The sequence below is a fragment of the Dipteris shenzhenensis genome, chromosome 8, assembly GCF_047967505.1.
Source record: "Dipteris shenzhenensis isolate YYH24624 ecotype China chromosome 8, Dip_SZ_1.0, whole genome shotgun sequence".
Taxonomy (NCBI): domain Eukaryota; kingdom Viridiplantae; phylum Streptophyta; class Polypodiopsida; order Gleicheniales; family Dipteridaceae; genus Dipteris; species Dipteris shenzhenensis.
This window is the reverse complement of record NC_141603.1, coordinates 49,938,377-49,952,082: the sequence shown is the minus strand read 5'-3', so window position 1 is coordinate 49,952,082 and position 13,706 is coordinate 49,938,377.

The window sequence follows — 13,706 nt, the reverse complement described above, 5'->3', positions numbered from 1 at the left end:
CTATTTGACAATAATAATAAGAGAGAATAAAAATCAAATCCTAGATACATCCCTAAATTCTAGACTTTTTAATTCAAAGAAAATGTTTTTGACCATATAGCAATGATTATAATTTTATAGATCTCCAAAACAGTATGCATTAGGACCTTGTAAGACCCACTTTTCACAAAAATTGAGGTTGTTGTTTTTGGCCCTTGGGTGTTGTTTTGACTAAGTCTAGAATGTCTTGACTCCACTGGGGTAATCTTAGCTGGTGTGGGGTTGGGGTGGTTTGGAGTCTGTATTGCCAACTGCTGGGGGGTGTTTGTTGTGCCCGTCATGTATGTGTATAACTCCCTAGGAGTGGGAGGGTGCTCCAAAATGTTATATAACTCCCAACAGATGGCATCCCAAAGATTAGGTGAGGCTAAAGAGCTTCCTGGCCACATGATGAACTGAAGAAAAGAAAAGAAGAAGATTACCATCGAGCATGCCCTCGTCACGAGATGCAAAAGAAAAAATAGAGTGATAGCTTGACATTGAGCAAGCATTTATAGACTCTTGCATTCTTTGAATTAGAGTGACAGAAGTTTGTATCTGCTTGCTCAATGTCAGGCTATTGAAGCTTCACGTGGGGAAAAAGAGAGAAGGAAAGAGACGAAAAGAGAGGAAAAGAGAGGAGAAAAAAGAAAGGAGATAAGAGAGAAAAAGAGAGGAGAATAGAGAAGGAAAGAGAGGAGAATGGAGAGGAAATGAGAGGAGAAAAAGAGAGAAAAAGGAGAAAAGAGAGGAGAAAAAATAGAGAAAAAGAGAGGAGATAAGAGAGAAAAAGAGAGGAGATAAGAGAGAAAAAAAGAGGAAGTGAAAAGAGAAAAAGAGAGACGAAAAGAGACGAAAAGAGAGGATAAAAGAGAGAAGGAAAAAGAGAGAAAAGGTGAGGATAAAAGAGAGGAAAAGAGAGAAGAAAAGAGAGGAGAAAAGAGAGGAGAAAAAGAGAGAAAAAGAGAGAAGGAAAGAGATGAGAAAAGAGACGAAAAGAGAGGAAAAGAGAGGAGAAAAAAGAAAGGAGATAAGAGAGAAAAAGAGAGGAGAAAAGAGAAGGAAAGAGAGGAGAAAGGAGAGGAAAAGAGAGGAGAAAAAGAGAGGAAAAGAGAGAAGAAAAAGGAGAAAAGTGAGGAGAAAAAATAGAGAAAAAGAGAGGAGATAAGAGAGAAAAAGGGAGAAATTGAAAAGAGAAAAAGTGGGGATAAAAGAGAGGAAAAGAGAGAAGGAAAGAGAGGAGAAAAAAAGAGAAAAAGAGAGAAGGAAAGAGATGAGAAAAGAGACGAAAAGAGAGGAAAAGAGAGGAGAAATAAGAAAGGAGATAAGAGAGAAAAAGAGAGGAGAAAAGAGAAGCAAAGAGAGGAGAAAGGAGAGAAAAAGAGAATGCAATCCCTTATTTCCTCACGAATGCAATCCCTTTCTTCATTCATGCAATCCCTTTCCATCATTCATGCAATCCCTTTCTTCATTCATGCAATGCCTTTCCATCATTCATGCAATCCCTTTCTTCATTCATGCAATCCTTTTCCATCATTCATGCAATCACTTATTTCCATCATTCATGCAATCCCTTTCTTAGAAGGGGAAGGGGAAGGGGAAGGGAAAGGGAAAGAGAAGGAAAAGGAAGGGGAAAGGGAAGGGAAAAGGGAAGAACACATAAGAAATACTATCGTAGTGCGTCTATAGACATGTCTAACAGCGCGTCTATAGGCACGGCTGTCTATTTTTCCAAAAGTCAAACATGCTGTTAGATGCGTCTATAGACGGGCTCTGATAGATGCCTTTTTCAAAGAAACTGAAAAGGACATGCGCCCAACCCCAAAAAGAACAACACTATTACCAAAAACATCCCTTCCCTGCGTACAACAAAAGACGAATCCAAAGAGTGCAACTTTCAAAGAACATCAACCGCCGAGAGACTGACCTTGGATAGAGGTACGGAAGCTTGTTGTCCTTCTTCAAAGCTACTTCTCTTTCTTCTCTTCCTTGTTCACCCTCTTCTCTTATGTGCTTGGGAATGATTGTGTAAGCCTAGAGGTGAGTGTGGCTGCTTGGAGATAAGTATGGATGCCCGGAGCTATGTCTATTTTAATAGGAAAGCAAGCCGCGCGATGCTAAAGTATGTGAAGGAAAGCAAGCGCACTAAGTATGTGAAGGAAAGCAAGCGCACTAAAAGCAGGTTCAAAAATCAGCTCTCAGTCTGCACGTTTATTAGCGTGTCTAAAAGCTCATCAAAATGCACATCTACATTACATTTTAGACACGCTTACAGACGCATTCCATAGCACATCCATGCATGCGTCAATGATTGTATTCTATTTCGTGGACCACATAAGGATGCAAGAGAGTGTCCTACTTGTGGAGAGGCAAGGTATAGAGCAGATCTCAACACTTTGGATGTGCCTCATAAGGTTATGTGACATTTTCCCATAATCCCTCGCATCCAACATATGTTCAATGCAAATCCATTGCAAAGCTCATGTCATCGCATTCCTCCCATTGATCAACCAATGGCAAGTGGAGAACTCCCACAGACACTCCTGCGTGGAACCATATTGAAGACACATGTCCAAGCTTCAAGGAAGAACCTAGGAGCTTGAGACTTGGATTGTGTATGGACGATGTGAACCCATTTGGTCTCAAAAGCACCTCTTATAATGTATGGCCAGTGATATTGGTGAATTATAATCTTCCACCCTCTATGGTGATTAAGAAAGGACATGTTATGTTATCCCTTCTAATTCCAGGGAAACATAAAGTAAAAAATCCTGATGCTTATTTGGAGCCTTTGATTGATGAGCTAGAGATACTTTGGAGAGGTATTAAGGTGCTTGATGTGAGCAAGCCTCCCTCGTCATGCAACTTCAATTGCAAAGCAGTCTTGATGTGAATGATGCATGACTTCCCAGGCTATGGCGAGTGTTCAGGTAAGCATTGCACTTTTAATTACGAGTAAACCCACCTTCAACTCTTAATTGCATCTATTGTTCAGGTCTCACTACATTGGGTTACCATGCATGTCCTGTTTGTGGTCCTTCGCTAGTTGCCTCATGCGCAGACGCATTGAATAAGGTCATCTATGAGAATCACCATCGATTTATTCCATCTAATCATCCTAGATATGTTGCCCCTTGGAATGAAGTCTCCCCACAGTCACTCACTGCAGGAGATTGGATGAGAATTTGGGATGGTTCCACGACTCCTCGACCACTTGGCATGAGTCGGTAAGGGTTTGTAACTATTATGTGCTATATCGAATGGAAATAAAGATTGCCCGCTAACACCCGCTTTTGTTTAGATACTCCATCTTTTATCGTTTACCATATTGGTCCCACCTTAAGATCAATCACCTACTTGATCCCATGCATATCTTCAAGAATGTGGCATCTACCATTTGGGAACATTTGAATGGGACACAAGATTCCGCAGGCATAAGGGAGGATCTACGCACCACAGGGAGGATGTGTGAAGCTTGGCCATAAGAGAGGCCAAATGGGCATGTCTTTTTACCTCGTGCACCATGGAGGTTATCAAAGCTAGAGATGGTGGCAGTGAAGCAAGCTATCACTACAATTTGTACTCCCACTGGATGCATGAGGTGTTTGACACAAAGAGCAAGAAAAGAGGTGTAGAGCAATTATATGGCTTGAAATCTCATGATTGGCACACGATGCTCCAAGTAAGTATTTTATGTGCATAATATCTTTTTCCTTTCAAATTTGTGAGTGAATTAGAAGAAACTAATCAACCATTCCTATTGTGTTCAGTTCATACTACCTATTAGCATTTCTCGTGGGCGAGCTTATGAGGTACTTTACAGGAGACAAATGTGAAGCATATCAATGCTCCATGCAAGGTGTTCATATTGCTAATATGGCGTACTTTTTCCTTTCTAGGTATGTGAGCTCAAAGGAAATAGATCCCACCATGCTTGAGAATGCTCGAGTTATGTCAGTGGAGGTGGTTAGTGGAGGACACATTTCCACATTCTATTCTCACAAGCCAACTACATCTCATAGTTTATTTGGTTGAGGAGATTGCTATATGAGGTATTGTACATGCACGATGGTTGTTCTTTCTCGAGCGCTTCATGAAGACCTTAGCATCTGAGAGCACTTCTAAAGGATATTCATGTGGATTGGCTACTTGACAAAATGGAGAGAGCAGAGAGAGACGAGGGGATGCATATCACAATGGAAGAATGGGAGTATGCTAGGGGATGCATGAGCAAGGTCGGTATATAGAATGTTATGCATAAGTTAGGAGCTTTCAACAATTTAGATTGCTTATTTAATTGATTTTGTCTTGGTGTAGTGTACTATGTTCAATGCTATATGGTGTGAGGACAAGCATTTTCAAACACAACAGATCGATGATAAGAGAAACACACAAGATTGCGGCATCATTGCTAGCTTTGAGGGAGCCAATGGAGCCATGGATGATTATTGTAGCATAATCCAAGATATTATTAAGCTTGACTTTCGATGCTTCTTTGTGTATGTTTTGGATATAAAGTGGTTTAAGGACATGGTGGAAAGAGGCCCTAATGCAACAATCAAACGCCATGCAAGTGGCTTTGTAACTATTGACTCCACAAAGTTTTGGCAAAGTAAGAAGGACATACTAGTACTAGTGCAACAATGTGAACAGGTATTGTACACACATATAAAAATACTCACTTTTAAATATTTGATGAGATCTCAACACTGGTTTGGATTTTAAAGTAGATAGTTTGGTAAGGGTTAATCTCATTGAGGATGAGATTGAACCATAGCCCATCATTGATATTGGCAAAACTATTTTACATATTGTCTCATTTCCCTCACCTCACTTAATTTTTATGTATGTGGGTTTGCCAAAAAGCATTGATATTTTTGGTAAAATTATGTGCTTTGGTAATCATGGGCAATGTTCGAAAAGTAGTGATGTACATTTATCACTCTCACTTTTTGTATTCTCTATTTTGCGTCTAAATCTGCATCTAATTCACAGTGCAGACATGCTAATAGACGTGCTAATAGATGTGCAAATAGATGCGCTATTAGACGCACCTGTATTTTCACTATTCTAGCAGTGCCTGTAGACACGCTTGCTATTTCGCGCATCTATCAAGCGCGTCTATAGTTGCTTTGTCTTGTTGTGATTGTGGGCCACTACGGTGGCTGGTAATTAACTATTGCCTGACCCGTGGCATCTTAGCCACCACAGACGTGGGTGATGATAGCCATAACCATCAGGCAATAATTACCACAAAAGTAAATCATGAAGCCTAATCACCTCTAATAACTCATTACCATGGACTCCAATACTCTACTAAGCATGCAAGCCTGATGATTGGTAATTTATTGCACTCGTAGTAATCATGCATGCAAGCCTGGTGGTGGTAACTGGCAGGTGAGTGATTGCAAGCCACTGCGGTGGCAGGTAAATGACTACCAGCCCAATGGCATCTTAGCCATCATAGATGTGGCTGATGAGAGCCACCACCACTAGGCAGTAATTACCACAAAAGTAAATCATGAATCATGATCACCTCTAATCACTCATTACCATGCACTCTAGTACTCTACTAAGCATGCAAGCCCCATGATTGGGTAATTTATTGCAGTCATAGTAATCATGCATGGAAGCCCCGATGGTGGTAACTGGCAAGCGAGTAATTGCGGGCCATTGCGGTGGCTAGAAATTAACTGCCAACCTGGTGGAATCTTAGTCGCCACCACAGATGTGGCTGGTAATCTTAGATGCCACCACCTTTAATCACTCATTACCATGCAAGGTAGTATTGCCACCTTGAATTAATCAAAATTCAAGTCAACCACAGTAGTGGCTGTCACCTTGATAGCTCGTTTTAGTTAGGATACAAACTTAAGCCTCCGCTATTCCATTCTCTTCACTGTTTTTTCTTCCATCCCTCTCGACCATATCTTTCTCCCCTGCACTCGAACTACAAACTTAAGCCCCCACTATTCCATTTCCTTCATTGTTTCATCTTCTATCCCTCTCAATCATTTCTATCTCCCTTGCACTCTTCCTACAACTTCTATCTCTCTTGTAATGGACCCTGCACAATCGGGGAGCTCCTCACACAGTCTTTCCTCCCCCTCTGTAGTAGATTGCGAGCCTCTCCTCCCTGATCTTGAAATTGTGACATCTGGGAGCTCCTCACTTGCTCTTCAGAATCCCAATTTGGATGCTCTTAGAAACTTCATTAGGTTTGTCTAGGAGGTGAATGTGAAGAAGGGACAAAAAGTCTATCAAGGGCAAAAGATTACCATCATTGAAAGCCTGATTGAAAATGTGCTAGATATTCCTAGTGGCAATTTTCAAGCACACATCTTCGAGAAGAAGTGGAAGCGACAAGATATTCTAGATGTATACCCCAATGCTCAGATTAGTAAAGACGATGGAGTTAAGCTACCTAGCTTGCCAATAGACCTCCAAGATGTGCTGGAAAAGACAATGCACTTCTTTCATGATATGAGAGGAACTATGAAGTTCTGGTAGGTTCAAGCAGCAGTATAGCAATTGAAAGGACGTTATGTATCTTTCTCAAGGGAGATCTCTAAGAGCATGATAACCAACCTAAAGAATCGCATGAATAGAAAATCCCAATTTTCATCTCAGTCCATTGGAGTTGCAATGCACCTGATGACATCTACCCTCAAAGGGATTTTTGAGAAATACGATAAGAAGATGTCTTAGAAGGTGACTTTTCTACAAGAGAAAGCCACCGATGCAGCAAAGGCAGTGCAACTTGAGAAAATTCTCAGGGAGGGTGCGGAAGCCAAGGTAGAGAAGGTAGAAGCCAAGGCCTTTCAAGCACGAAAGTAAGCTGAGGCCACTATAAAAATGGTCGACATGGAAAGGCATAGAAGAGAAGAAGCAGAGAAGCGCATCAAGGAGCTCTGAGATAGGTTTGAAGAAGTTAGAAGTGATGGGGACATTGCAGACAAGAAGCTAGCAATAATCTACAAAAGGAGCTTGAAGATCAGAGAGCCAAAAAGGAGGGTCTTTACAAATAGCTCTGCAATATGAAAAATGCATTAAACATTGAAAAAGACCATATGATGGAGGCTCTGAAAAGGGAGAATGCAGAAACAAAGTAGTGATGTAGGATCTACAAGAGAGCTTCAAGGCTAAGAAGGATGGGGTAGAGAGTAGTCAAGGTGGAGAAGACAATGAGGTAGCTCTCTAGGCCAGCAGGAATGATACAAAAGAGAAGCCACAGTGGAGCAAGTTGCAGCACAGCCACAGTGGGGGTTGTCTTTTTGAAACATTGTTGGGAAGTTCAAAGAGTATGCTAAAAGCCCCTACAATAACAAGATTACGATAGGGTTGTCTTTTTGAAACATTGTTGGAAGAGTATGCTACAAGACCCTACAATAACAAGATTATGATACGGTTGTGCATGAGCTTGCAATGGTTTTTGAAAGTTTTGAAAAGCAAGCCGCCATCATGAGAGATTTCCAAACTAGAGTGGAAGTCTTGGAAATCACCCATGTTGATGTTTATTAGCAATTTAAGTAGTTTCAAAAGATGCTGAGGGAATTAGATGAAGTTGTTGCACAAACTGAGCATAGAGTGGAGGAGACGAAGGAGAACATCCACATCCTTAGGATGAGGGAGGAAAGAATCAAGAAGCAACTCTCGGGGGGGTCACTTGTCATATGTAACCCTATCACGTGAGTTCAACAGATGGGTTTTTATTAATTCAATTACTTACATATTTATATATACATAAGGAAGTAATTTAATACCCAAAGGTTAATATACAGAAGGGTGTTTTATATTGAAAATTTTCTAGAAGCTTGCAACATGTGACATGGATATTTACGTAGAGTGGCTTATGTCATGGGACATTTTGAAATGCTATTACTGGCATTTTCCTTTTGAAATGAGTAAGCGCTCCTATTGCATTTTCTTAAGTTCTAGAGAATTCTAAAAACCTTTTCTCTTTATTGCTCTTTTTGGCCTTTGCATTAGGATGAGGTTAGGATACTATGCTTTCTTGAATTCTAGAGAATTCTAAAAACCTTTTCTCTCTTTATTGCTCTTTTTGGCCTTTGCATTAGGATGAGATTATGATGCTATGATTTTCTCTCTTTATTACTCTTTTTTGGCCTTTTCATTAGGATGAGATTAGGATGCTATGAGGATGCTATGCTTTCTTGCATACATTGATCTCTAATCTTGATGAACACCATTAATGTTGAATTTATTTTTTGAAATTTTTTTATCCCGTCACTCTCTTTTTTTTTCTTTCTATCCACAGAGGGATTGCATTGAATCAATGGTGGAGGACTATTTTTGAAGTTGATGCCTCTTATACTTGATTTTCTTTGGTTCTACTCAGTCTATTTAGCACTGCCTTTGTAAAGATCCTTCAGGCTCTCAAACAATTGATCTATTATTTAAAAAAGAATAAATAGTGGAGAGCCACTTCTATAATTAAATCCATCGGATAAAACCTGTGAGAGTAAAGAAGTAAGGTATTTATTTTGAGATAGCCCTATTCAAAAGGATTCTCCCACTTGGGAAAATATAGTATCCATATAGCAACAAGGGATCAAAGCAAAAGGAAAAATTTTCATTGAGTGAGAATCCCATTATGCTTGAGGGTTTCTCACGCACTTGTGCCTAGAGTTGTAGATTAGCAAGTACCATGAGCATCACTACCAGTGACAGTTTGAACTAGAATATGGTAAACATGATCAATTCAAAGTAAATGAAAGAATAAAACTATTTCTAGGTTAGGAGAACATAAGCCCTTGTGTCTGATACATTGAGAGCTAAAGAAGGCTCTTATATATGGTATCTTCAAAGATTAAAGAAGACCCTTTCTAGCTTCTTAGACCATATCTTTTCTCGAGGTATTATATACGCTACACAATGCCTAGAAATGGCATCTTGTTGTTTGCGGCATATGCTACACTCATGCTACACAATGCCTAAAAATGCCTAGAAATGGCATCTTGTTGTTTGCGGCATCTAGTGGTGGATTAGTTATTAGAAGGACAATGCTAAAATCTCCCTGAGTTGTCATGGATGTGGTTGTACATAGGTGTTAGCATGGCGTTGGAGCATAGGTCCCAAATGCACTTATATTGTAGTCATACATGCAGTGATGAAGCAATAATCTATGTGCATATATAATTTATATTATTGTCATGTATTAGATGCTAATTTTGTGATGAAGGGATGTAGAAGACCGGAAGATGTGGCTACTCGATTAATTTCTTTGTTGCAATCTATTATGAGTTGCATTCTTCTTGGCAACTTATTTTTCATTACTTTCGGTCTACATCTTCTTGACATAGGTGGAGTGTATCACAGTGTGGTATGACATTAAGGCTGTTTTTTTTTGTGACTAATATCTTTCCAAGAGCGTCTCATGGTACAACTTATAGAACATATAGATGACTAGAATTCATAACATGCCATGAAGAGAAATCTTTGTTTCCGGATTGCAAAGTTCTAGAAATTTGTTTAATGGGCCTAATTGTAGTTTTGCACTGTTTTGCATAGTGTATCTCGAACATAATGAGTACCGTTTTGTGAGCATTTTGTTGAGAATTTGTAACTCTTGTAATCTAGATGATATGAGAGTGATTCAAGCACCTATATTTTTCATTTTCTAAGTAAAAAATTCACATGCATAAAACCAATTCACATTAAATTTCACAAATTGGCATTAAGGTATTGGCACTTTTGCTTAACAGAAGATGACATAAGCTATTTTGATTAACATAATGTACAGTTTTAATGAAACCTAGCATAATCTAACAAGAAGTAGCTAATCTAATGTACACAGGGTTGAGGGGGGCACAAGGAAACCTATTGAACCACCTCCCTTTCACCATAGCTAGGAATCTTGGCTCAACCTTGGTGGACGGCAGGGCAATCACATGGCTAGGCAAGTTGAAGCAATGGAGGTGTAGGGGGGAGAGCAAATGCTCGCCAAGAGGGCTATTACTACCATGAGGCAAGGGGAGACACAAGGCGTTGCTAGCAGGACTGGAAGAGAGTGGGACAAAGAAGGCCAAGGGGCATCCACCATGGTTATATGCCTATGAAAGGGAAAAATAATTTTCACAAATATTTGGTGTGCGTGGAAACTATGGAAAATATGCATTGGTCCACATGTACGAGACATGTACTTTTGGCCATTAATCAGCTATTGCCTTGTCAAGATTTTTAATTCTTGACATTGATTCCACCCATTACAAGCTATGGATCTTATGGGGTGGAATCTACATTTGCTAAATGCCTATATCTCCATCCTCTTCCGTCTATCATCTATACACCAATGATAATGCGACTCTTGTGTTCATAACCTATCTGCCATCATCGATCACAAAGTTTCATTTCTTTGGCTAGGGCCCTGTCTCACCCTGCCCTACTCCTCCCCCTCCTCCTCTTTTGTAGTGTGCCTCTAGCGTAGAGCAATGATAGGAAACTTGATCTGCTCTTGGCCTAGAGGGGTAGCCATTGTTGCAAGGCTCAATGTCGCCTCATATTGGAGCCTTGGTGCCTCCATGATGAGCATCAGAGCTCTGTCTGCTAGCTCCAATCATTAGTCGTGCCTTCTAATAGAACACCATTGTAACACATAAAATTAAGCATACTAACCAAAACATCCTAAATGACATGCCAAAATCCCTTGTAAAATTCAACAATGAAGCCATCTTGTTTTAGAACATTCTCACAAGTCCTCTCCCATTCACTGTCAACCATAGGGGAAGAATTGTCGATGATGCAATCGCAAAATCAATCCAACCATGATGTCTAGGTTGTGCAATATTGTGAGAATATTCTTGAATATGGAGTAAAATGGTATATGAATAACACGGTTGCAAGCTCTCTACAAGCTATGAAGGTGCAATCTTATCTTGATCTTATCTTGATCTTGCCAAATCTTGCTAAATCTTGCTGCCAAAATTTAATGGCCCTTAATGGGCCGCCGCTTTTGAAATCCCCTCCTAATCTTGTTCCATCTTCCTCGCCATCTCCTTCTCCCCCATCCTCCACGATCCTCTCTTGCTAAAGCAAGACTCTCTCCCCCATTCCGGCGGACCTTGGCAACGCCCTCCGCCACGGAACTCTCAATCTAGCAGACAACCAGCTTACCGGAGCTTTCCCTTCCTCTCTCTCGGAGCTCACTGCAGTCTCCCTCTCTCGCAATCGTTTGACTGCGCTACCACGGTTTAGCACGAACGTGAACAAGCGATCAGAGCTAGCAAGCAGACCGGCAAGCCATTCATTGAGGTACTCGCTCTCTTAGATACGCTGCAGCTCGTGCTTATGATTTCGCACTTGTCTGCCTTCGAGGCCCCGATGTGCATCTAAATTTTCCGAATTCGCCTCCTCAAGTGCCCGCAAATTGTTCTTTCTCCACCAAAGAGATTCAAATTCTTGCAGCTCGAGCAGCCGCTTCTTCACCTACGATTCCTCCTCACTTTGGTAACTTCACTACCCTGCACGCTCTGGATCTCTGCTGTGTGAAGTTTTGCGTGAGTTCATGCTTGTTTTCTGTCATCACTATAGGCAATAACAACACTTTCTTATTAGTGAAGGAAGCTTTCTTATTAGTGAAGCTGTAAAGAACGGTGAAGCCCACATGGCTTCTTATTTCTCACGATCGAATATGCAAGCAGATACAGTACAAACACTCCACCTTATGAATCCCGGGTATGCTAGGTATACAGACGCTTCAAATGTTGAAAACCTGGTGTCTGTCAGTCCTGCAGGTGTCGGATAGAATAATTCAGCTGGAAACAACAATCCACAACAGCAGCAATATATTGGATTTCCTTCGCCTCCTGCGGCAGCACCGAGTCCTTTGGGACAACCGTCCACATTAACGACCATGTACAGCACAGCTTTGGGCCGACAGAGTACTTCAAGTCTCTTCACAAATCGAGCTAACAATCATCCATACAACTGGACTACAGTGAATGAGCTTTCATTCCTACCACAAAATGATGTGGCACAAATTAATCAGTCATTGGCTGCCAGGCTCCTTTCCATGAACTCAGGTCAGCATTCAACCTCTGATATGCTCCAGTCTAACGTGAGACATCAGCCCCTCCATGACGAGCAGGCTTCAATGCTGAATAGAAATGCTGTTTCACAAGCCTCTACTGGGCCTAGCCAGGGTCTCTCTCTTTCTCTTTCACCACAGCAGCACCCAGTGCAATTGCAATACCATAGCATTCAACCTGATGATTCAAGCATGAGTAGCACCCCTGGCTTAAATCATATTACTGCTGAAAGCAACAGTGATAGGGGAGAAAGAGCCCAAAACAAATGGGTAGGGAACTTGAGCCATTTCCGAGCGTCTTCACGAGATGGACTGCTAGGAACGAGTTTTCAGCATTCTATGAATGATGTAAGTAGCAGGAACATGCAGGTAGAATTAAATGTCCCAACGGTGGTCAGATCTGGAGGTTCCCTCACTGGTTCGAAGTACTTAAAACCAGCACAGCAACTCCTCGATGAAGTAGTGAGCGTTGGACGTGGAATCAGAAACAGTCCATCAAAATACAGAAAATCTCAGTCTTGGATGGCACCTAGCTCGCATATGGGTGTGTCAATTGTCCCAAAAAAGAGCTTTTCATTCCCCTTGTCACGTAGGCACATCACTTGCCTGGCTTTTCATAGGAAGTTCTAAGTTATTACAAAGTTTGCTATGAAGAACTCTAGGTTGCCGAGACACTAGCATGGCAACCTTTCTCTAGGTCATTCTTGCTTTGCGCTTGCTACATAACATCAAAATATGGTAGCATTTGAGAAGAGCTGTAGGATAACGTGGTTACAACCATCCCTTTACGGTTTATTGGAGACTTGATATTAGACCACTCTGCTCACGATGTAATTTTTGTGGGCACCCTTCCCTTTAGAAGGTTCTGTTCTTCATGCTCCCAGCTTGGCTTCGCGGTTCTCTCTTTGCTTGCCTGACTCCTGCTGACTCCTTGTCTGGTTGAGCATGCAACTTGGGTTGCTCATCCATAGCTTAGGATTCCTCATTTACCTTACTCCTTTCCCTTTACCTTACATAAGCTCTCTAATAAGTTTGTTCATAAAGCACTGCATCTCGAAAAGGCAGTTTTGGGAATGACTATAATTGAAATAAAGGTATGATAGCTTTTCTTTCTCTGCTCAATAACCCATTCGTTGGCAAATTTTCGATAAGTTGATAAGCTTTTTTTGGGGGGGGGTTTCTTCTTCACGTATGTTCGATGTAGTGTCGTCTTTTCATATAGTATGTCAATGTCATAACTTCTTTATTCTTGATATTACATGACTATTAGATATCGACGTAGTGTCGTATATAGCCTTTCGACATAATACGTCGATCATCTGATTTGTAATGTAATATTTGAGTCAATTACTTGGGCCATGCATTTGCATGGTGCTTATCTTTCCGCATTGGATCGTATTACTCGATTATATGTGCGGTTAAGTAAGTAAGTCTGCATTTCGACATTTGGTTGTAATATTCAACCTTTGATGTCGTTACAAGGACTCCTTCTCATTGTTTTGAAACTAGCTCGACACTTGGTCGTATCATTCGACTGTATGTGTCGTCTCTCAACCTTAGAAGAGTAATAGAATTCAACACTTTGTCGTTTATTCGACTTTTGGTGTTGTTTCTTAGATATATAATTTATAAAATAAGTAGG